The 26,339-nt window shown below is 37.4% G+C and overlaps 1 protein-coding gene across 1 annotated transcript in view; it reads right to left on the bottom strand.

Moving 5' to 3' along the window:
- LOC101403124 (interferon-induced very large GTPase 1-like) overlaps nt 1–24,848 on the bottom strand; it is a 35,224-nt gene extending 10,376 nt beyond the window's left edge. Inside the window, exon 1 of the mRNA XM_087433280.1 lies at nt 24,777–24,848. The gene's annotated coding sequence lies outside the window, so the exon portion shown is untranslated. The remainder of the gene's footprint in view (nt 1–24,776) is intronic.
- Nucleotides 24,849–26,339: the final 1,491 nt, after the last annotated feature.

Below are 26,339 nucleotides of genomic sequence, written 5' to 3'. Positions count from 1 at the left end.
CATGGGGCTAAACTATTGTGTGGCTGTGACCTCTCCAATGGGGGAAAAGTAGAGTGGTGAGTGAGTGCCTGGTTATCCTAGTTGTTTGGGACATGGCTAGAGAAACCCATTTCTTTCCAGAAGCACCCAGAATGCTGAAGCAGGGCGTCCATGACTGGGAGGAGGGAAGAGATTGGGAAAGAGGCAGATAAGAATATCAAAGGACATTAAGGAGACACAGTCCCTATTTTTTGTACTCAGGACTTCAGCAGCAAGTCCTCCCATGATACTGTGGGAGAACCTCACCCACAGATCTCCCAACCAGGTCAGTGGGCAACCCCATCACCCCGAGTGCTAAACCCACAACTCCCCTCAGTCTGTGGCTGGCTCCTTGTGTGCACTCTTGATTTCAGTAGTAAGAGCCAGTCTGTGAATGGAGCGATATTAGAAAAAGAGACCAAGAGCAGTGGATAAGGGAGAAACCACACACTTGAAGTATAGTGCCACCATCTGGAAAACAAAAGAGAAGTTTCCGGTAGCCAGCCTGGTGAGTTGTAAGAACCAGAGAAGATATAAAAGCATAAGAATTCTGCCACAAGAGAGAGCTGGAAGAGTGGAGCAGGCATACCCATACAAAGGCAGAGGAAACCCCAGCACCAACAAACAGAATACCCCATTTGAAGGCCATTAGTAAAGACTTAAGGATGTGTTTGCTACTTCAAATGTGAAAGCAGCAAGGCAAAACTACAAGGGCAAGAAAAATCAGGGAAACCTGTCATCACCAAAAGATAATAATAATTCTCCAATAACCTTACATAAAGGCATGGAATTTTGTGCCATGGCTGATAAAGATTTAAAAACAGCTGTTTTAAAGAAACTCAGCTACAAGAAAATACAGAAAGTCAATTCAATGAAATCAGGGAAAAAATACATGAGAAGATTAGATGTTTACCAAAGAGATAAAAATCATAAAAAGAAACAGAAATTCTGCAGCTGAAGAATTTAATGAATGAAATGGAAAATGCAATAGAAATCATCTGAATCAGAGCAAGGCAAATGGAAGACAGAATAAGTGAGTTATAGGACAGGAATTTTGAAATAACCCAATTAAAGGAGAATAAAGAAAACAGAATGAAAAAGAGCAACGAAAGCCTACATGATCTATGAGATTTCATATATAGAACAAAAATTAGAATAATCAGGATTCTGGAGGGAGAAGAGGAGGAGAAGTGTGCAGAAAGTTTATTTAAAGAAATAACAGCTGAGAATGTCACAGACCTGGGGAGAGACTTCTACATCCGTATTCACAAAGCTAAGAGATCACCCTATTATCTCAATGCAAAAATACTGATTCCAAGACGCATTATAATGAAACTGTTAAAAATCAAAGACACAGAGAGAATCTTAAAAGCAGCCAGGGGAAAAAGAATTGTGACCTGCAAAGGAACCCCCATTAGGCTATCAGTGGATTTCTCAGCAGGAACTCTAAAGAACGGGTGAGAGTAGGAGGATATGTTCAAAGTATTGAAAGAAAAAAGTTGTCAGCCGAGATTATTCTTTAGGTACAAGAATATTCAACAAGGAAACATTGGATCTGAAACATACATTAGACAAAATGGACCAAACAGACATTTATAGAACATTCCATGCAATAGCAGCAGAATATACATTCCTCTCAAATGCATACACAATATTCTTCAGGATGGAGCATATGATAGAATACAGAACAAGTCTCAGCACATTTAGAAAGATTGGAATTATGCCAAATACCTTCTCTGACCACAATGGTATGAAACTAGATATCACCAATAAGAGGAAAGCTAGAAAATCTACTAATTTGTGGAAATTAAGCAACAGACTCCTGAACAAGCAATCGGTCAAAGAAATATCAAAAAAGAAATCAAAAATTTTCTGAAAACAATTGAAAATGGAAACACAACATACCAAAACCTACTGGGCCTCAAAACCAGTTCTGAGAGGGAATTTTCTAGTGACAAATACATATATTAGGAAAAGAGAAAAATCTCAAATAAACAACTTAACTTTAAACCTCAGAGAACTAAAAAAATAAGAACAAACTAAGCCCAAAGTTAGCACAAAGGAAGAAATAACAAAGGTAAGAGCGCAAATAAAAGAAAGAGAGATAAGAAAAGCAAAGGAAAAAATCCAAGAAATGAATAACTGGTCTTTCAAAAAGATAAAGAAAATTGACAAACATTTAGCTAGAATAAGAAAAAAAACCCAGAAGACTCAAATAAATAAAATCAGAAATGAAAGAGGAGACATTAAAACTAATACCACATAAATACAAAGAATCATAAGAGACATCTATGAACAATTATATGCCAATAAATTGGATAACCTAGAAGAAATGGATATGTTCTTAGAAACACACAACCAACACAAGACTGAATCAGGAAGAAAAAAAAAGAACCTGAAAAGACCAATAATGAGTGAGGATATTGAATTGATAATCAAAAATCACTCCACATAGCAAACTCCATGACCAGATGGCTTCAATGGGAAATTCTACAAACATTTAAAGAATAATTAACACCAGCCTTTTCAAACTCTTCCAAAAACTTGAAGAGGAGGGAATACTCCCACACTCATTTTATGAGGCAGGCATTACCCTTATACCAGAGCCAGATAGGGACTACAAGAAAACTATGGACTAATATCCCTGGTGAATATAGATGCAAAAATTCTCAACAAAATATTAGCAAATCAAATTCAAGAACACATTAAAGAGGATTATACACCATGACCAAGTGGGATGTATCTCTGAGATGCAAGGATATTTCAACATATACAAATCAATAAATGTACTACATCACCTTAATGGAATGAAAGGTAAAAATCAACTGATTGTTGCAATAGATGCAGGAAAAGAATTTGATGAAAACCCCCAACGAATTGAGTGTAGAAGGAACATACCTCAACATAATAATGGTTGTAAATGTCAAACCCACATCTAATGTTATACTCTATGGTGAACAATTGAAAGCTTTTCCTCTAAGATCAGGAACAAGACAAGGGTGCCCACTCTCACCACTCTTATTTGGCATAGTAATGGAAGTCCTAGCTAGAGCAATTAGGCAGGGCAAAGAAATAAAAGGCATCCAAACTGTAAAGAAAGAAGTAAAATTGTCATTATTGCAGATGATAGACTAACCAAAAAATTGTTAGTACCAATCAATAAATTTGGTAAAGTGGCAGGATATAAAATCAGCATCCAGAAATCAGTTGCCTTTCTATACACTAACAATGGAAACCTCTGAAAAAGAAATAAAGAAAACTAATCCATTCACAATAGCATCAAAAACAATAAAATACTTAGGAATAAATTAATCCAAGAAAGTGAAAGATTTATACAATAAAAACTACAAGACTTTGATGGAAGACATGGAAGAAGACAGAAACAAATGGAAAGATATCCCATGTTCATGTATCAGAACAATTAATATTGTTAAAATATTTACACTATCCAAAGCCATCTATAGATTCAAGGTAATCATCATCATAATTCCAGTGGCATTTTTCACAGAAATAGAGAAAAGAATCCTAAAATTTGTATGAACCACAAAAGACCCCAAATAGACAAAGCAATCCTAAGAAAGGAGAGCAAAGCCAGAGGCATTACATTTTCTAACTTAAAACTATACTACAATATTATGTCAATTAAAACAGTATGTAGATAATAACAACAATAAACAAACACATAGGGACAGAGATTGGATTGGTGGTTACCAGAGGGGAAGAGGGGAGGGAGGAGGGTGAAAGGGATAATTGGGTACATGTGTGTGGTGATGGGTTGTAATTAGTATTTTGGTGGTGAATATGATGTAATCTATGCAGAAATAGAAGTACAATGATGTACACCTGAAATTTTTACAATGTTATAAACCAATGTTACTGCAATAAACAAAAAATTAAAAAAAAATAAAAATAAAAAACAGTATGGGACTGGCATAAAAAAAAACACAGAGACCGATGAGAAAGAATAGAGAGCCCAGAAATAAACCCCTGTGTGTACAGTCAACTGATATTTGACAAAGGAGCCAAGAACACTCAATGAGATAAGGATAGTCTCTTCAACAAATGGTGCTGGGAAAACTGGATGACTACATGCAGAAAAATGAAATTAGGCCCCTATCTTATACCACTCACAAAAATTAACTCAAAATGGATGAAAGAGTTAAATATAGTACCTAATACTGTAAAACATTAGAAGTAAACATAAGAAAGAAGGTTTTTGGCATTGCTCTTTGTAATCGTTTTTTTCAACATGACATCAAAACACAAGCAACAAAAGCAAAAATCAGCAAGTGGGACTACATCAAACTGAAAATCTTCACAGCAAAAGAAACAATCAAAAAAATAAATGAAAAGGTAACCTACAGAATGGGAGAATATATTTATAATCCATATACTAGATAAGAGGTTAATATCAAAATATATAAAAGACTCACACAATTCAATAACAAAAAACATCAAAAAATCCAATTAAAAAAGGGGCAGTTGAACTAAACAGACATTTTCAAAAGAAGATATCCAAATGGCCAACAGGTACATGAAATGATGCTCAACATCACTAGTCATCAGTGATATGAAAATCAAAACCACAATGAGATATCACCTCATACCTCTTAAATGGCTATCATCAAGAAAAAAAGAAATAACAAGTGATGGTGAGGAGGTGGAGAAAAGGAAACCCTTGTGCACCGTTGGTGGGAATGTAAATTGGTTCTGCCACTATGGAAAACAGTAGGAAGGTTCTTCAAAAAATTAAAAATAGAACTACCATATGACCCAGCAATTCCAATTCTGAGTAAATATCCAAAGGAAGTGAAAACAGGATATCTAAGATATATCCCATGTTTATTGCAGCATTATTCACGATAGGCAAGATATAGAAACAGCTTAAGTGTCAATCAATGGCTGAATGGATAAAGAAGATGTGATATACATATATATATATAAACACATATACATGCACAACAAAATATTATTCAGTCATGAGAAAGAAGGAAATCCTGCCATTTGTGACAACATGGATGGACCTTGAGAGTATTATGCTAAGTAAGATACAACAGACAAAGAAAAATACTGTATGATATCACTTATATGTAGAATCTTAAAAAAACAAAATCTTAAGAACAGACAGTTGAAAGATGGTTACCAGGGGCTGGCAGGTGGGAGAATTAGAGTGATGTTGTTTGAGGGTACAAACTTGCAATCAGTAGATAAATAAGTCCTGGACACGTAGTGCTCAGCATAGTGACTGTAAACAATAATACTGTATTATAAACTTCAAAGTTGCTAATAAACTAGATCTTAGTTGTTCCCACCACAAAAAAAGAAATGATAGTTATGTGACAGGAAAGAATTATTACCACTCTATGGGGGTAATCATATTGCAAAATATAAATGTATCAAATCTACACATTGTACACCTTAGACTTACACAATGTTATATGTCAATTATATCTCGATAAACATAACTAAATAAATTGCACTTCTAACCTGGTTTAAGCTTGTCACTCTCTTCTTACTCTTCATCTGCCCCTAGTTAATATCATCTTTGTATTATGAATAACCGTGTGTGTATTGTGCACTTTGTATGTATTATGAACTGTGTATGTATTATGAACCACTGTTTATATACTGATGTCATCCTAATCAGTGTATGTAGACCCAAATGCTCTCTTGTATTCAATGTTTCATCAATGTTTTGTTCCCCACCCCCCCATTGCCTTCAGGATATGTCCTTGCACAGTAGATAAGATGAGATTTCACGTCTCAACTTTAAGCATTACTCAGGTTTCCCCTCTTCCTATAATTCCTATCCTACTGAATGGCACTACCATACTTCCAGGCCAACAGGGGTCCTACTCATCCTTCTTCCTACTAACATGAACATAGTTCACCATGTCTTTTCAATTTACCCATTTAAATCTCTTCAGTCTCACTTCTTTTTCATCACCCATTGGTTCTCTCTTTAATCCATTGAAAGAAAATAGCCGACAAATTAGGTTTCTATACAGAGTGAGGCATCCTGAAAGAATTATGGAGGAAAAAACAAAATTAAAAACAAGAAATTGAGAGCCAGCCCCGAAGGCCTAGTGGTTAAAGTTTGGCGCTCTCACTGCTTCAGTGGCCCAGGTTTGATTCCCAGTCATGGAATGACACCACTCGTCTGTCACTAGCCATGCAGTGGCAGCGGCTCACATAGAAGAACTAGAAGGACTTACAAATTGAATATACAACTATGCACTGGGGCCTTTAGGGGGAAAAATGAAGAAGATTGGCAACAGATGTTAGCTCAGAGTGAATCTTCCTCAGCAAAAAACAACAACAACAAAAAAGAAATTGACAGAATTTGTCACTAGGAAATTCATATTGAAGGAACTACTAAAGCGTGTTTTTCAGGAGAAGGAAATATCACCAATGGAAGGTCAGAGATGCAGGAAGAAACAATGAGCAACAAAACAAATAAAAATATAGATAAATCTAAATAAATGCATAAAACAGTGGGGTTTAAAATACATAACAACAATTGCATTCAGGGTGGAGTGTGTGGTCAAATTGATTTAAAGTGCCTCCAGGTCCTTGCAGTATTTGGCAGGTGGGTCAAATAGTCTGTTGATTTTGGTATCTTTTGTTAAATCAAGGATAGCAATTTCTAGAATAATCTCGAAGTAGCACATTAAAAGAATGTGTAACTGTCAAACTAACAAAAGAAAAACAAAATGATAAAAACACTTGATTACACAACGTATCAAAATTTGTGGGATAATAGTGAAAATAGTGCTTAGGGATAAATCTATAGCATTGAATCCATGCTTTAGAAAAGAATAAAGATCTGAAACCAATAACCTAAGCTTTCACCTTAGGAAATGAAGAAAAAATTAAATAAGCAGGAGAAAACAAATAATGAAAATTAAAGAAGAAATCAATGAAAGTGAAAATAAGAAATCAGTAAAGAAAAAAATGAAACCAATATTTGGTTCTTTAAAAAGATCAATAAAACTGATAAGTCTAGCTAACTAAGAAAAAGAGAGAGAAGACACAAATTATAAATATCAGAAATCAATTGGGATTGTGAATACTGATCCTATAGACATTAAGAGGAGAAAATGGAGTACTATGAATAACTCTATGCTCACAAATTTGATAACCTAGATGAAATGGACCAATTCCTTGAAAGACACAATCTACCAAAGGTTACATGAGAAGAAATAGATAATCTGAATAGGCCTATATCTATTAAAAAAATGAACCAATAATTAACAACATTTCAATACTGAAAGGACCAAGCCCAGATGTGTTCACTGGTGAATTCTACCAAACACTTAGGGAAGAAATTGTACCAATTATATACAATCTCTTTCAAAGAACAAAAGCAGAGGGAATACTTTGTAATTCATTCTATGAGGTCAGCATTACCTTAACACCAAAACCAGAGAAAGACATTCCAAAAACGGAGAACTATAAACCTATATCTCTCATGGACAATGAATCCAACGATGTAAAAAAGAATTATAGACCACAACCAAGAGGGATTTATCTCAAGCATGCAAAGCTGGTTCAACATTCAAAAAGAAATTAACGAAATACATCACAACAGACTAAGAGGAAAAAATCACATGATCATATCAATAGATGGAGAAAAAGCATTTGATAAAATCTAACACCTGTTGATTATAAAATCCCTCTGCAAACTAGGAATAGAGGGGAACTTCCTACACTTGATAAAGGGCATTTACAGAAACCCTACAGCTAACATACTTAATGGTGAGAAGCTAGAAGCTTTCTCCACTAAAATCAGAAACAGACAAGGATATCCCCTCTTAACACTTATTCAGCATCCTACTGGACTCCTAGCTGGTGGATTAAGATAAGAAAAGAATATGAAAAATATACAAATTGGGAAGGAAGAAAGAGAACTGTCTTTGCAAATGACATGATTGTCTATGTAGAAAACCCCCAAATTTAACAAGTCTCCAAGAATTAATAATTGAATATAGCAAGGCTGCAGGATACAGGGTAAACATACAAAAATCATTGTTTTCCTATATACAAACAATCAGCAATTGGAGTTTGAGATTAAAAACACAATATAATTTACATTAGCAGCCTGAAAATGAAATACTTAGGTATCAACATAACAAAATATGTGCAATATCTATACAAGGAACACTATAAAATTCTGGTGGAAGAAATCAAAGGAGATCTACATAAATGGAGAGATATTTCAGGATCAATATTGTTAAGACATCAGTTCTTCCCACCTTGACCTATATATAGAATCAATGCAACCTCTATCAAAACCCCAGCAAGTATTGTGTGGATATTAATAACTTGATTCCAAAGTTGACAAGGACAGGCAAAAGACCCGGAATAGCCAACACAATATTGAAGGAGAAGAACAAAGTCAGAATACTGACACTCCCAGACTTCAAGACTTACTGTAAAGCTTTAAAGTAATCAAGACATTGTGGTAGTGGTAAAGAATATACAAATAGAGTTGATGAACAGAATAGAAGATTCAGAAATAGACCCACACAAATATATTCAACTGATCTTGAAAGGAGTAAAGGCAATCCAATGGGGGAAAGGATAGTCTTTTTAACCAATGCTGCTGGAATAACTGGACAACCACAGGCAAAAAAAATGAATCTAGACACAGACCTTAAACCCTTCACAAAATTAACTCAAAATGGATCATAGACCTAAATATAAAATGCAAAACTATAAAACTCGTAGAAGATAACACAGGAGAAAAACAAGGTGACATTGGTATTGATGATAACTCTTTATCTATATCAAAGGCATGATCCATGAAAGAAAAAATTGATCAGTGGACTTAATTAAAATTAAAAACTTCTGTTACGTGAAAGATGTTGTTAAAACAAGGAAAAGATAAGCCAAAGTCTGGGAGCAATTCTTTGCAAAATACATATCTGATAAAGGGCTGGTATCCAAAATGTACAAAGAACCCTTAAAATGCAACAATAAGAAAAGAAACAACCCAAATAAAAATTGAGCCAATATTCTGAACAGATGTGTTACCAAATACATATACAAATGGCAAATAAACATATGAAAAAATGCTCACCATCTTTGTTATTAGAGAATTGCAAATTAAAAGGATATACCGCCATGTATGTATTAGAATGGGTAAAATCCAAAACACTGACACCACCAAATGTTGTTGAGGATGCAGAGCAATAACAACTCTCATTCATTACTGGTGGGAATGCAAATGTTACAGCCACTTTGGAAGACACGTTGGCAGTTTCTTACAAAACAAGACATACTCTTATTGTATGATCCAGCAACCGCACTACTTGGCATTTACTCAAATGAGTTGAAAACTTACATGAACACAAAACCTCCACATAATGTCTACAGAAGCCTTATTCATATTGCAAACTTGGATGCAAATAAGATGTCCTTCAACAGGCGAATGGATAAAAAAAACTGTGGCACATCCATATAATAGATTATTATTTAGTAAAAAGATAAATGAACTATCAAGCCTTGAAAAGACAAGGAGGAACCTTAAAAACATATTGCTAAGTGAAAGAAGCCAGTCTGAATATGCTCCATATCTATGATTCCAACTATATGACATTCTGGAAAAAGGAAAACTATGGAGACTGTAAAAAGATCAGTGGCTTCCTGGTGTTGGGCAAAGGAAGGGGAGAATAGGTAGAGACTGGGGAGTTTTAGGGTAGTGAAACTGTTTTTTATGATACTGTAACAGTAGATCATGTCATTATATATGTTTCGAAACCTATAGAATGTATAATACAAAGAGGGAACTCTAGTGTAAACTATAGACTTCAGTTAATAATAGTGCATTAATATTGGCTCATCAATTGTAACAAATGTGTAACATTTGCATGTGTAACAAGACTAATGCAAGATGTTTATAATAGGGGAAACTGTGTGTGGGGTGGCGATATATGGAACTCTCTGTACTTTCCACTCAAATTTTTGGTAAATCTAAAACTGCTCTAAAAATAAAATCTATTAATTAATACTTTGCTAATTTCTACTTTTAATACTTTATTAATCCAAAAGTAGTCAAGTAAGGAGGGAAAAAGATACACAGCATTGGTGGTTCAAATAGAAATCACATAGTAAGATTACAAACACAAATATATGAGTAATCATATTAAGTATAAGTACACTGCATGCTTCAGTGAAAGACAAAGATTATAAGAATGAATTAGTAACAAAACTTGGTACAAAACTCTAACATATCTAAAACATAAAGATACTGAGAGTGTGCAAGTAAAGAGAGAAAATTCAAGCACCAAGAGAAAGCTGGAGTAGCCAGCTATATTAATAAAAGAGAAGTAGAATTTAAGTAAAAAAGCCTCCTGAGAGAGAAACATCTTAAGTTATAATGATAAAGATTTTTCACAAAGAAGATATAACAATCCTACATTAGTATCATCTAATAACGTGACCCCAGAATAAAAAGCAAGACATCTGGTTTCCAGTCTGGCATGTAAGAAACTTGTAAGACATCACTCCATCCTAACAACAAGTAACAAGCTGAATAAACTGAAAAATCAACAATTCTTAGTTCCATCAGATAAGTGAGCTCACAGGGCAATCTGTTGCCCCCAAAATTGGAGAGACAGACAGGTGAATACCAAGAATCACAACTTACTGTGGGAGAAACACAAGAGCAGAAACCTCCATGGGACCTAGTGCTGGGGCAGGAAAACCTAAAGTAACTGAAAAATCACTGCAGGCTGTGGACAAGTCTGAGCATCAAAAACTCCAGGAGGACCCAGTCATAGAGGGCCTTCATGCTTTTGTGAGTTTTACCTCCTGGAGCTTAACCAGGTTCTCACAGTGAATATTGGAGAAAAATCCCCTCATGGAGAAGGAGGGGGAAAGTAACCATTTTGAAATAGGTCAGAGTATTCTCTTCTTAATAAGGCCTACCCTGAAGAGAAACTATTTTACCAGTACCTGAGTTATTGAGATTTTGTTCAGAGTCAGACTGACCTGGGGAAAGGGAACTATCCAAGGCCAGTGTACTCTACCATTCTACCGGGGGAAGGAAAACGCCCAACTCTAGCCCACTCGAGCCATTATCTTCCACCAAAGGGGGTAAAAGAACTGAGAGGCATTTGTGAATTCACAGTCCAGAGGCACAGGCTCACTGAAAGAGAGACCTAGTCGTAGGACTATAGAACACTTCTCCTCCCCCATACCTCACCACCACATTGTTATTAAAGGCCTATTTACAGCAGTTCCTTTTACCACAGCACATCATATCTGTTAATAAAAAGTATAAGGCATACAAAAGCAAAACAGGTTGCAGAGACAGAACAAGCATCAGAACCAGACTCAGATATGGCAGGGATGCTGGAATTATCAGATTGGAAATATAAAATAACTATGAATAATATCTTAAGGCCTCTAATGGACTAAGTAGAAAGCATGCAAGAACACATGGACAATGTAAGCAGAGAGATGGAAATTCTAAGAAAGAATAACAAAGACATGCCAGAGATAAAATCACTGCATCAGAAATGAAGATTGCCTTTGATAGGCTCATTAGCAGACTGGACACAGCTGAGAGAAGAACCTCTGAGCCTGAGACTATTTAAGCAGAAACTTCCAAACTGAAAGACAAAGAGAAAAAAGACTGAAAAAAACAGAACAGAGTATCTAAAAACTGTGGGACAACTACAAAAGGTGTAACATATGTGTGATGAGAATACCAAAAGGCAAAGAAAGACAGAAAGGAACAGAAGAAATATTGGAAGCAATAATGACTGAGATTTCCCCCAAATTAATATCAGACACTAAACCACAGATCCAGAAACCAGAAGGCCAAGCAAGATAAATGCCCACCAAAACCATACATAGGCATATTATATTCAAACTGCCAAAAATTAGAAAGGGAAAAATTTTGAAAGAAGCCAGAGGAAAAAACACCTTATCTATAGAAGAGCAAATACACAAACTGCATCTGAGTTCTCCTCAGAAACCATGCAAGTAAGAAGAGACCGGAGTGAAATATTTCAAGTGTTGAGAGAAAAAACCTCACCAACTCAGAATTCTGTACCCTGAAAAATTACCCTTCAAAAATGAAGGAGAGGCCAGCCCGGTGGCACAGTGGTTAAGCGCACCCGCTCCGTTGCAGCGGCCTGGGGTTTGCGGGTTTGGATCCTGGGCACGCACCAACACACCACTTGTCAAGCCATGCTGTGGTGGCATCCCATATAATGTAGAGAAAGATGGGCACGGATGTTAGCCCAGGGCCAATCTTCCTCAGCAGAACTGAAGAGGATTGGCAACAGATGTTAGATCAGGGCTAGTCTTCCTCACACACACACAAAAAAGTTAAGGCAAAATAGACTCTCTCAGACTAACAAAAATTTTGAGGCAGTTTGTTGCCAGTAGAACTGCCTTGCAAAAAAGGTTAAGAGAAGTTTAACAGTTTAGAGAAAAGTTTAGAGAAAATGAAAATGATACTTAGATCTACATAAAGAACGGAAGAGAATGAGAGAAGGAATAAGTAGAAGTAAAATAAAAATGTATTTTTCTTAGCCTTAATTGACCTAATAGATAATGATTTGTTCAAAATAGTAATAGCAACAATATATTTGAATATGTATGCTATGTATATATCTTATGTGTGTATAAATATGCTGTGTATGCTTATAGATAAGTGAAATGAATGATAGCAATGATACAAGGGCCAGAAGAGTGAAATTAGGATGGTCTTGTTATTATAAGGTACTTACACTAGTCATGAAGCAGTGTAGTGCTATTTGAAAGTGGACTTTGATTAGTTGTATCTTTCAGATAGAAACAGAAGGAATAGTTCCCAAATCATTTTATAAGGTCAATGTTACCCTAATAGCAAAACCAGACAAGACATATCAAGAAAAGAAAACTACGGGCTAATATCTCTCATGAACATAGACGTAAAAAAGGCTCAGCAAAATATTAGCAAATTGAATCCAGTAACGTACAAGAGGAATTATACACCACAACCAAGTGGGATTTATCTCAGGTATTCAAGGCTGGTTTAACATTTGAAAATCAACTAATGTAATACATCACATCAATAAGAATAAAAATCACATGGTCATATCAGTTGATGGGAAAAAAGCATTTGACAAAATCTAGCGCCCATTCATTATAAAAACTCTCAGCAAACTAGGAAGAGGGGAACTTCCTAAATTTTATAAGGACATTTAGAAAAATTCTACAGCTAACATCATACTTATTGTTGAGAAAGAAACTTTCCCCCTAAAATCAGGAACAGGCAAGCATATCCCTTCTCACTATTCCTATTCAAAAACCCTACTGGAAATCCTAGCTAATGGATTAAGATAAGAAAAGAAAACAAAAGATATACAGACTGGGAAGGAAGAAATAAAACTTTGAAGGACAGTTTGGCTGGTTCTCACAAAACTAAACATACTTTTACCATACAATCCAGCATTCACGCTCCTCCTTGATTTTCACTCAAATGATCTGAAAACTTATGTCCTCACAAAGAAACTGCACACAGATATCTAGAGCAGCTTTATTCATAATTTTGAAAACTTGAAAGCAGCTAAGATGTCTTTTGGTAGGTGAATGGATAAATAAACTGTGGTACATTTAGACAATGGAATATTATTCAGTTCTAAAAAGAAATGAAATGAAATGAAAAGACATGGAGGAAACTTAAATGCATATTACTAAGTGTAAATAGCAAGACAGAAAAGGCTACATACTGTATGATTCCAACTATATGGCATTCTGGAAATGACTAAACTATGGAGACAGCAGAGAGACGAGTGGTTGCCAAGGGGTAGGGGAAGGAAGGGATGAGTAGGCAGAGCACAGGGGATTTTTAGGGCAGTGAACCTATTTGACACATTATAAGATTGGTTATACTTCATCATACACTTGTCAAAACCTAAAGAACATGCAAGACCAAGAGTGAATCCTAATATAAATTATGTACCTTGGGTGATATTGATGTGTCAGTGCAACACATTGTCATCAACAAACGTACCACTTTGCTGGCGGATGTGGATAATGGGGGAGACTATGCGTGTGTGGGGGCAGGAGGTATACAGGCAATCTCTGTACCTTCTGCTCAATTTTGTATAAATCTAAATCTCGTCTAAAAAAACAAAGTCTATTAAAATAAAGAAAATTTTACAGAATTACTTGGTGAAATTGACAATCTACAATTACTTCAGGAAAATTTTAGTATGTCTTTTAGTACCTGATAAAATAATCCAACAAAGAAATCAGTAAAAATAAAAAGCACTTGAACAGTATGATTAACAATCCAACCTAATGTCCACATGTAGAACACTGCACACAACATTGTTGTCATTGTGTCTCTAATGATTTATAGAAAACCTTTAGGCTGGGCACAAAGGAACTGTGCATGTGGGCAGGGGACAGCCAAGTGTTTGGGGATTGTTGGTGGACAGTTGAGGAGAGGGGAGAAGAGAGTTGAATACCTGGGGTGAGGGCATGAAGATATGCATTTGGAGAGCCAATCTGGGGATCAGCGTAAGACAGAGGTATGGTCTTCACCACCCAGGACTCCTCATGAGGGTGCATCAAAGTAGGATGTCCCAAATTGCACTCATTACCTGCTTTCCAAACCTCTTGCTCTTTTTCCATCACATTCACCCTATTCCAATTTTTCCGGTGTCTACAAAGATGACTATTTGTAGTCATCTTTGACTTGTCTCTTTTTCACTCCCTATCATCAGACATTATATTCTCAAAATATTTCATCCAATTTAAACACATGTATTTATCATAGACTATGTGCCTATATGCTTATTCTGTACACAGAACATACTATATGAAAAACTGGGCTAGACTCAGATGAGGGAGGAGTGAAAATTGGTGGAAGAAATGTCAACAATCTAAGATATACAGCTGACACCATCTTACTGGCAGAAAGCAGCAATGACTTGAAACGACTGCTGACAAAAGTGAAAGAAGGAAATGCCAAAGCAGGAACTGTTTTTTAACATCAAGAAGACAAAAATCATGATTATAGAACTACACAACTTGAATGTACATGATGAAGACATTGAAATTATTAAAGATTTTGTTTACCTTGGTTCAGTCATCAATTTGAATGGAGACTGTAGCCAAGAAATCAAGAGAAGACTGAGACTTGGGAGGGCAGCAATGAAAGAATTAGGAAAGATCAGCAGGTGTATGGAATGGTCATTAGAGACCAAGGCCAAGATTGTTCACAGCCTTGTATTCCTATTAATATGTATGGGTGCGAGAGCTGGATAGTGAAGAAGGCTGACAGGAAAAAAATTGATTCATTTGAAATATGGTTTGGAGGAGAGCTCTACAGGGACCCTGGACTGCCAGAAAGACAAACAAGTGGGCCCTAGAGCAAATTAAGCCTGAACTATCACTGGAGGGGCACATCATGAGAAGGCAGGATTCTTTGGAAGACACAATAATGGGAAAGTAGAAGGCAACAAGAAAGAGGAAGAACAAATATGAGATGGTTTGACTCCATAAAGGAAGGAAGCCATAGGCATGAGTCTATAGAAGCTGAGTAGGGCTGTTAAGGACAGGACATTGAGGATATCACTCATTTATGGAGTCTCCAGGAGTCAGAGCAGACCTGGCAGCACATAACAGCAACATGTGCCAGGTGGTCTGCTAGGAAATGGGGTTACAGGCATGGAAAAGACATGATGAGAGAGGGTCACGCATGTGTCTAGGAGGGAGGAAAAACATAAGAGTAGTCTGGGAGGAGGGAGAAACAAAGCTGTAATTGGAGATCCTATAATCTTCACTAGATGACTTCACTTCTTGATTCTCTAGAAAATGCAGAAGCTCCATCCACCTTCCTTGAGACTTGTTCTCTCACTTATCCTTTCTTTCTTTGCTTGCATCTATCTGGTTCCCTTGGTTGTCTCACAGCAGCCTCCAAACACGCTCAGGTATCCCCATTTTAAATAAATGCAGGCTGGAGTTTCTCTCTTCCTTAGGCTCTCAATCTCCTTATTCCCATCACTACAAGATTTCTGAAAAATTTAAACACTTGCCTCAATAAATATGCCTCTATGATTATAGTTTATAGTTTATTTAGCTAATGAATGTTCACTGTCTCTATTTCTTCATAAATTTTCATTGTGAAGTATGACTTCTGTTTCCATATTCTCTAAAAGGTCTTTCCACAGTCCTGTCCTTCAAGTTCTAGTTACCAAGTTACCTAGCCTTTTCTTGGTACTCTGTCTTCGTCTTACTAATGCTTAAGACAAATGCCACCGTTTCCTCCTTTCTTGTGTTCATCATTGTTGGGGCCTGGGGCAAGCCACCTCAAAATATCCCACAATAGTGTATTGATTATCTTGAATTAAAGTTACTTGAGAAGCAAAAAGGACATTCTGACTCTCCTGTCTCTGTGCCCCCTAAAAGCAGGAAATAAGTCTCCCATGCTCTCCCTGCATCCTTATCACCAGAGTTGGAAATTCAGGGCTGAGAAACCTGCATAAAGAAACTTTGCTAATTTACTACCTACAGCCTAAACTCTGCTTAAATTCCTCACTATTTACATACCCAAACCTAGGTTTCTTTGTCCTGTCAATTCCTCACGAATTTATGTTTCTTTGTATCAAAAACATATATATTGCCTGCTTTATTCACTCTTTGAGCATCATTTCTCTATGATCTACAATATATGCATAATAAACCGGGTTTTTCTCCTGTTAATCTAGTCTTGTGTCAATTTTATTATTAGTCCAGTCATAAGAACACAAGAAGGGAAGAAAGGGGATTTTCCCCACCCCAACATCATCACCTAAGCTAGTCTTATACATTTAACTATCATAGATCAGAGATAGCAAAAATATACCAAGGAGTTCCAACATTTATTCCGGAGTATTTACCCATACTTGCCTTATGCCATGTAGTGGTCTAGGTGCTATGGATTGCCTGCTGAGTAAGACTGAGATGCTACATGCTCATACAGGGTAGGGGAGACCGACCATGCACAAATAAATAAATACACAAAATAATTTGTCTGTGATTCATGCTATGAAGGAAGTGAAAAGAATGATATGATGGACAGCAATTTGAGAGGGAATGTGAGCACTTTAGATTAAGTGAATAGTGAATGCCTGTTTGAGAAGTTGACTTTGGAGTCATGACCTGGAGTTCTCGTGCTGATCAGGGGAGGTTTTTGAGGCCTACCTTGTTGTTTCTAACTTTTCTAGTTTCTATTAGAGTTTTGTTTTGTTTTTGGTGCCCACTTTCTATCTGTGATCCTATTCTTTCACTTTGAACTTGGTGTGGGTAGTGGGTCTTATTGGATTGGGTAGGATGATGGCTCACTTTAGTTACTCATTCTCGATTCTGGCTCTAGATTCCTGTCCAGATTCCCTTCTAAGACTGCATATATCCCCCAATTAGAATTGGGGGGATGGTGATATGGGCACATTTGTTTTCTGGATACCTTATTTCTTAGTTCTCCATCTATAACTTTTCTTGTTGGGCAGCTACTACATATCAGGCATAAGTTCTCCTATATATTTGACCATATTGATTTGCTCTTTAATCTGTTACCTGTTCTATATTCACACAGCCATTGGGCTCTCATCTTTTCCGCTTTGGTGTATTCAATAATTTTCTTTTTTGGAATTCCTTTTCTCTCTTGTAATTCCTTTTCCACATTGAATCCAGAGTCAACATTCTGACATCCAAATTTAAATCATTTATTGCTTTACTTACAAAACTTTGAAAATTCTTCATTGCCTTTTGATACAATTAAACTACTTAGCCTGGCATTCAAGGTCTTTATAATTTAACAACAATCAATCTTGACAATTCCTTTCACAACCACTCCTTTTCCTTTTCCTAATGCTTACCTCACTCTCTTCCCTTAACTACACTCTGCCATCTTCCTTCATTCTCATGGCATCTCTTGACTCTAAATATTACATTGCATTAGGCTTTCCCCACCTTCTCTGATGGGACTCCATATTCCTTTTGACTTACTTCAGATTTCTCCTTACATGTGAAGCCTTCCATTAATCTTCTAGGTTGAGTTAGTACCTCTCTTTTCTGTGCTGTCAATAGTACCTTGTACTTTTGTATGTATTGTGCTATACACATATTATATAGATTTTCAAACCGTTTCTTAAATATCTGTTTAGATCATGTACTACCCTTCTTGTCATACTTGTAGCTGTTATGGGTCAATGACCACGTCAAATTCATATTTTGTCCTCAATAAGTCTTACACTCTATCCTTGTGTCTCTGTTTTAGTCTCTGCTACTTTTGACTTTTTTCATCACTGTTTCTTTTTCAGTCTCTGTGTCAGGTCTTATACCTCTTTCTCTTCCACTTTTCTTATTTTTCGTCTACTTTTCTCCTTCAGGCCAACCTCCTGTCTTCAGGTTGCTCCAGAGAGATGAGGATATAGAGCGTGTTCTTTCCCTGAGTCTCTTAGAGCTATTACTCACAGGTTTAGTCCAGGCTCTGGCTTCCTGTGTGGCAGAAGGCCTGAGTTTAAGTAAGGTCAGGAAGCTAAAAAACTGGTTTCACCGTGTTTTAACATTTGTTACTATCTTGTTAAGGCCCAAGGATCTTGAATTACATGTTTAATAAAACTCTGGTGGACAGCTAATCTTTGACAAAGGAGCCAAGAACATACAATGGGGAAAAGAAAGTCTCTTCAACAAATGGTGTTGGGAAAACTGGATAGCCACATGCAAAAAAATGAAAGTAGATCCTTACCTTACACCATACACAAAAATTAACTCCAAATGGATTAAAGACTTGAATGTAAGACCTGAAACTGTGAAAGTTCTAGAAGAAAACATAGGCAGTACGCTCTTCGACATCGGTCTTAGCAACATCTTTTCAAACACCACATCTGACCGGGCAAGAGAAACAATAGAAAAAATAAACAAATGGGACTACATCAAACTAAAAAGCTTCTGCACAGCAAAGGAAACCATCAACAAAACGAAAAGACAACCTAACAATTGGGAGAAGATATTTGCAAACCATACATCTGATAAGGGCTTAATCTCCAAAATATATGAAGAACTCATGCATCTCAACAACAAAAAAACTACCAACCCAATTAAAAAATGGGCAAAAGGGCCGGCCCTGTGGCTTGGTGGTTAAGTGCACGCGCTGCGATGCTGGCGGCCCGGGTTCGGATCCCGGGTGCGCATCGAGGCACCACTTCTCCGTTCATCCTGAGGCCGAGTCCCACATACAGCAACTAGAAGGATGTGCAGCTACGACACACAACTATCCACTGGGGCTTTGGGGGGAAAAAATAAAATAAATAAAATCTTTAAAAAAAAAAAAAAATGGGCAAAAGACCTGAACAGACATTTCTCCAAAGAAGATATACAGATGGCCAACAGACACATGAAAAGATGTTCAAAATCACTAACTATCAGGGAAATGCAAATCAAAACTACAATGAGATATCACCTCACGCCTGTCAGAATGGCTATAATTAACAAGACAGGAAACAACATGTGTTGGAGAGGATGTGGAGAGAAGGGAACTCTCATACACTGCTGTTGGGAGTGCAAACTGGTGCAGCCACTATGGAAAACAGTATGGAGATTCCTCAAAAAATCAAGGATAGAACTACCATATGATCCAGCTATTCCACTGTTGGGTATTTATCCAAAGAACTTGAAAACACCAATTTGCAAAGGTACGTGCACCCCTGTGTTCATTGCAGCCTTATTCACAATAGCCAAGACTTGGAAGCAACCTAAGTGCCCATCAAGGGACGAATGGATAAAGAAGCTGTGGTATATATACACAATGGAATACTACTCAGCCATAAGAAACGACGAAATCCAGCCATTTGTGACAACATGGATGGACATTGAGGGTATAATGCAAAGTGAAATAAGTCAGAGGGAGAAGGCCAAATACCGTATGATTTCCTTCATTAAGTAGTAGATAATAACAACAATAAACAAACACATAGGGACAGAGATTGGATTGGTGGTTACCAGAGGGGAAGGGGGGAGGGTGGAGGGTGAAAGGGATAATTCGGTACATGTGTGTGGTGATGGGTTGTAATTAGTATTTTGGTGGTGAACATGATGTAGTCCATGCAGAAATAGAAGTACAATGATGTACACCTGAAATTTTTGCAATGTTATAAACCAATGTTACTGCAATAAAAAAAATAAAAAAAATAAAAAAATAAATGATCACAAGAAGAGGACTACTAATTATAAAGTGGTTTGTCCTGTGTGTGTATGTGTGTATGCGTGTGTGTGCATGTGCCCCTGGGTGGGGCATAACATATATAAGCCCATTCCATCACCCAGCTGGCTGTGTCACCTCCTCCTTCTTTTCTACCCACTGCTGTGGAAAGGCTTTTAGTTTATTTCTCTGCATCTGTCTTGTTTTCCAGAAACTTTTTTTTTTTTAATTTTCAGTGAGAAATGCTTTGGGAAGGATAGAAAACTTTTCTTCATAAGGAAATGTCGCAATGGATTTTGAATACTGTCTGGCTTTCATTCTTCAAATAGAATTTCAATCTTATCTCTCTAAGTTTCTTTTAACTTCCTAGAAATAAACATTTTTGCTTGGTCAGTACTCTTTTTACATAATATGATCCTAATTGTGACTATAATTATACTTGTCTAACATTACAATAGAGCCTATGAAATTTTTGTGCTTGCATTTTCTTCCACAAAAGTTTGGTTTAGGATATTCTTGGAAATCTATCATATGGGAACACTGAAATCTTCTATTACTTTGCCTGCTAAAAGGTGCCTAAGATCTTGAGGAACTGTGATAACGGGGAGTTAGAGTGGGTGTGGGTGCATCTTCTCTGAGAAGCTAGTTAGGTGTAGGAGAGGAGAATAGTTGATAAGAGGGATAGAAAAGAGTCCAAGAATCTTTTTAGGGAGGAATAAAATCTCAGTCATGGGTCATCTCATCTTGGCTGTGTTGGGGGACCTCTCCTATAAACACCATCTCAATGCTTTCTCAGTGACCTCTAGAAACCTCTGTTACACCCTCAGGGACCATATATTTCAGTGGTATGCTGGAACCAGCTTGTACTGGGTGATGAGAACCAATTGTTACATTTTCAGGAATTTTGTAACCCATTTATTAAGCACAGCCATTATGAAAAATGAATATTATAGAAGTCATCAGCAAATATAACGGGATGAATAACTCCTACTACTGAAACAATAAATGAGCAAGAGAAAAACCAACAGAATCAACCTTGTTGGAACTTGGGACAATAATAAAAAGTTTATAGGAACCAAACGAATGCTGAATCAAAAAAAGAGCAACTTAAAAATGGGAGGGGACTGTTGTGGCCTTTTACTTGCCCTTGGTCCTCCCTCCTCCCCTGCTTGATAGAGGTCTTGAAGATATCAGCCCACAGTCCCAAAACATGAAAACAACCGAAGTGTCCATGAATGGATGAATGACTAAAGAAAATGTGGTAAATATAGAATGGAATATTATTCAGCCATAAAAAAGAAGGAAATCCTGTCTTTTGCAACAAGGTGGGTGAACCTCGAGGGCATTATGGTAAGTGAAATGTTGGACAGAAAAAGACAATTACCATGTGATGTCACTTGTATGTGGAAAACAAAAAACAAACAAACAAAAAAAATCAACTGAACTCACAGATACAGACAACAGATTGGTATTTGCCAGAGGTGGGGAGTGAGGGGCAGGCAAAATGGGTGATGGTGGTCAAAAAGTACAAACTTCCTTTTATAGAATGAATGAGTCCTTGGAATGTGATATGCAGCATGGTGATTGTAGTTGATAATACTGTGTTGTATGTTTGCAAGCTGTTAAGATACTAGACCTTAAAAGTTCTCATCACAAGAAAAAAAGTTATATGTGTGTGTCGTGATGAACGTTGACTAAACTTATTGTGGTAATCATTTTGCAATGTATGCATATATGGAATCATTATGTTGTACAATTAAAACTAATATAATATCATGTCAATTATATCTCAATAAAAAAAGAAAAAAATGTAAAAAATTTTAGCTTGCCTCTTAGTCTGCCTCTTATCCTAGGTCTTATTATTCCTTTTGTATTTGGAGCTGCTCTTTGGACTTGCTTGATTAACTACGTAGAATGGCTTCTCCAATTAGAAACTCATCCTAACTTCTTGGCTCTAGCCATTTTTGGGTATCCATCCAACTTTGATAAGGAAATGATGATATGGGCAACTTTGATCTCTTGGAAGCCCATTTTTCCTATTTCTTCCCCTAAACTGTGGTCCCTGTTGGATACCTATTAAATGTTGGACATTAGTTGGCCTATTTATTTGACTGCTCTCTGTGAGAAGCTCTTGAATCTGTTGTCTGTCTCCCTATTGTGGTCCATTTTCACGTTGCATCCTGAAACTCATATTTATGTCATCTACTTGCTTACAAAACTTTGAAAACTCTTCATTGGTTTATGATACGATCAAATTACTTGGCCCTGACCTTCAAGACCCCTCCTAATGTGGCAACAATCAACATAATTCCTTTCACAACCACTCTTTTTCCTTTTCCTACCTTCTAGCTCACTTTCTTTCCTTAGAAACTACACTCTGCCATCTTTCCTGAACCTCATAGTTTTCTGAACTCTGCATATTGAGGGGGAGCAGAGTATGCCACCCAAAAATGTGCCACTTTGGTATGTGGATTGTTTGAGGTGAAGGCAATTAATGATACCAGCGCAAGACAAGGTTGACATGAGGGAAGCCATTGTAGAAAAGAAGCTCTATTGTAACTTTGAATGACCTCTGACAAACTAACCCAGCTAGATACGCACCCTCCAGGAGATCTAACTGCTATGTTGATTTTACGACCTCTGCTTGTGCATGTACCTCCTGGCCGATAAGGTGATAACTTTGTTCTTTTGAGTTCCTTAGGAATGTGATGACCCCTGAACAGAGAGTCTATGCTGATAGCCGTCAACAATGAAGCTGAATGATCTGGTGGGGCATCTCCCAGTCTATAACACCAGAAGGTCAACATTCCTAACCTCCTCCCCTGTTACCCACCAGCCTATATAATTGCTGTGAGACTTTGTGCCCCTTAAGATAGTTTTCTTTTCAGACATCAGTCGTCTATCTTCCCTCTTGTTAGCAAGAAGTAATAAAAAGTCCTTTTCCTCCTACCACCTTGTCTCTTGACTATTGGCATGTCTTGCTGCGAGCAGAAGGCCCCACGTTGGACGGTAACATTAAGAGCTGACAGACTCAGGAAAAGCTTTTTACTTCTCCCTTAAGTGCTTAAAATAATTTAGATATGGGGCCTGCACCTGGAAGAGAGCTATTACCAGAGAGAACTTTTATATCAGAAAGACTCATCTGTATGGCATGGCAAATATTTGTTTACTAAACATTTGCTCTTCTCATCTTCCTCCCCTTTGAAGCCCAGACTGCTACCCTCTTCTCCTTATCTCAGGATGGCATACAAGCCTCAATTGCCTGACTGCCTGTGAGTCATCATGCCTTTATGGGGTTCTGGTATATAGATAATTAAATTTGTTTTTTTCTTGTTAATCTGTCTTATGTCAATTTAATAATTAGACCAGCCAATTATTACTCCTGACCCAGTGCAAGTTTCTCCTTACTTGTGAAGCCTTCCTTTCATCTTCCAGGTGGAGATAATACCTCTCTTCTCTATGCTTACAATAGCACCTGTTACTTGCATGAATCATAACAATGTTAAGCTTTTCCTGAGTCTTTACTCTTGGAAAACAGTGATGGATAAAGAAATCCATCCACCCTTATGTGTTCTGAGAAATGGCTGACTGCAAAGAACCACTCTTCCTTGTATGATTGACTTGGGTAAGACTCACAAATGTCTCCCTTTATTACTTATGAGGCTGACACAGACCCTTTAAATTCCCATTCTTTGCCCCCTAAAATATTAGCTGAGCTATTTGTCCCACTGATCAGTTGAAACAAAGTGCTTGTAACTTGACTGAACCTTAGTTAAGCTTCTTTCCTTTCTCTGGGCCCCTGAACTTTGACCCACCCTCCTCCTGACCCAGCCTACAATCCCCACTTAGTGATCTGTCCTAGAATCCGCAAACCTCAAGGAAAAATATTCCCTGATTATCCCACTGCTTCCATGCCTGTTCTTTCTAACCTTGCTGACATTTCTCCATAAAGAAAATTCCTTTCTGCCTGGCCTTTGAGATCCTGGCAGCCCTATGGGTGGACTGTTTTTCCTATTGCAATAGTCTGCTTCCCCTTATTGCAATAATCCTTGCAAATAAAGTCCCTTTTTACTTCAGTCTGGAGTTATTTTTATTTCATAATACAGATTACCAAATTGTTTAATTGTCTGTTTAGATACTGTACTCCCTTTCCCCCTGATTTGTAGCCGTTTTTTGGAACATTGACAATGCCAGATTCATATTTGTGTTTTTTTTTTTTTTTTTTTTTTTTTATTTTTTTTCCCCCAAAGCCCCAGTAGATAGTTGTATGTCATAGTTGCACATTCTTCTAGTTGCTGTATGTGGGACGCGGCCTCAGCATGGCCGGAGAAGCGGTGTGTCCTGCGCACCCGGGATCCGAACCCGGGCCGCCAGCAGCGGAGTGCGCGCACTTAACCGCTAAGCCACGGAGCCGGCCCATATTTGTGTTCTTAACATGTCATAATCTGCCTGTGTCTCTGACAATTCCCTATGGCTATTGCCACCAATTTCTGTTTTCTATTTTAGTCTCTGATTCTGTCATTGTATCTCTCTGTCTACCTCATTTCTCTCCTTTCTTTTCACCTACCTGTCTCCTTGAGGCCACACTCCTGTCTTCAGGTTGCTCCAGAGAGACCAGAGAGAAGGCAGTGTTGGTTCCTTCCCCTGAGTCTGGTAGGTTGCTGACTCACAGCTCCAGCCCAGACTGCTTCCTCTGTGGCAGAGAGGCCTGAATTTATCCTCTGAGCAGGAAGTGAAAAACTGGTTTCACTTTTGTTTTTGTTGGTTGTTTTTTCTTAGAACAAAAAGTCAGCTGATTTAAAGGAATCATTTTCCTTCCTGTCTTCCTGCCTTCCTGCCTTCCTTCCTTCTTTCTCTCTCTCTTTCTTTCTTCTTTCTTTCCTTCTTCCCCTCTCTCTCTTTCTTTCTCTCTCTCTCTCTCTCTTCCATCTTTCTTCCTGGGTTTTAAATTTATTGCAGATAGGAGACTAATATTGACCTGTGTGTGTGTATGTACCAATGGTGGGGGTGGTTGAACGCAAGATAGTGAACATTGCAGAAACAGGTTAGGAAGGAATTTGGGAGAAGACACATGGGCACATTAGAGTTTCTTGCTCAGGTAAAGTGCTTTAACTGCCTTATTATTCTAGTTCCAAGGTCACCTAAGGACAAAGAGAGAGACATGCTCCCAGTACTAATGAAACGTGTTAGTTTTTATTTCCTGTAAAAGGCCTTTATGCCCAAATTACCTGTTTTTCTACCCTGGTTGGTTTGAAAATTAACAAAGTTTCCAACATAGTATTAGCTGATTTGGATGATTCAACACTCAAGTGAGCTGTTCTTAAAAGTTTATTGTGTGTTCATGAAGAGTAAGAGAGAATTTCACTGTTCTTTATCCTACATGTTAGAGCTTTCTAGTATATGTAGTATAGTTTTCCCTCAAAGCTAAATCCCATGTAAAACCTTTTGTTTGGCTGACTATTTTCTTTCTCCATGATCTAATTCCTTATAACATTGCTTGTAGATCAGTACCTCCTGCCTCATTGTTCTTCTTCTATTTCAAACTTTCTATGTCTGACACAGACGTATTCCTCCAGGTGAACTTCATACTCATTTTTTCCAGTTCCTCCCCAAATCCTACCCACATGGTCCCATATTTCCACCTCCTCCTCCCAGTACACCTGCACGACTCCACCTGCATGGACTATACTGAGCTCTTCTGGGCTGTGCTCTCACAGCACTTCCTTCACGCTCTTGTGATGTTCCTCTCAACTTGTACAGCATCGTAGGTGTTTGGTTGTTTATAAGTAGTCTCCCATCCCCTAAATATCAACTATCCTACCTCCCTGTGCTCCTCCTAGTTGTAGGGGATTTTGTTATAATCATCTTTTATTTTATTTTTTCAGGTGTACATCATTATATTTCAATTTCTGTGTAGACTACATCATGTTCACCACCCAAAGACTAATTACCAATGGTGGCGGTACTCATGTGCCCTATCACCCCTTTCACCCACTTCTCTCCCCACTTCTCCTCTGGTATCCACCAATCTAATCTCTGTGTCTATGTGTTTGTTTATTGTTCTTGTTGTTTTTATCTTCTACTTGTGAATGAAATCATATGGTATTTGACTTTTTCTGTCTGACTTATT

Source organism: Ceratotherium simum, chromosome 7, assembly GCF_057802395.1.
Source record: "Ceratotherium simum simum isolate JZ-2026a chromosome 7, ASM5780239v1, whole genome shotgun sequence".
Classification (NCBI taxonomy): domain Eukaryota; kingdom Metazoa; phylum Chordata; class Mammalia; order Perissodactyla; family Rhinocerotidae; genus Ceratotherium; species Ceratotherium simum.
This window is presented reverse-complemented; position numbering and strand designations above follow the sequence as displayed.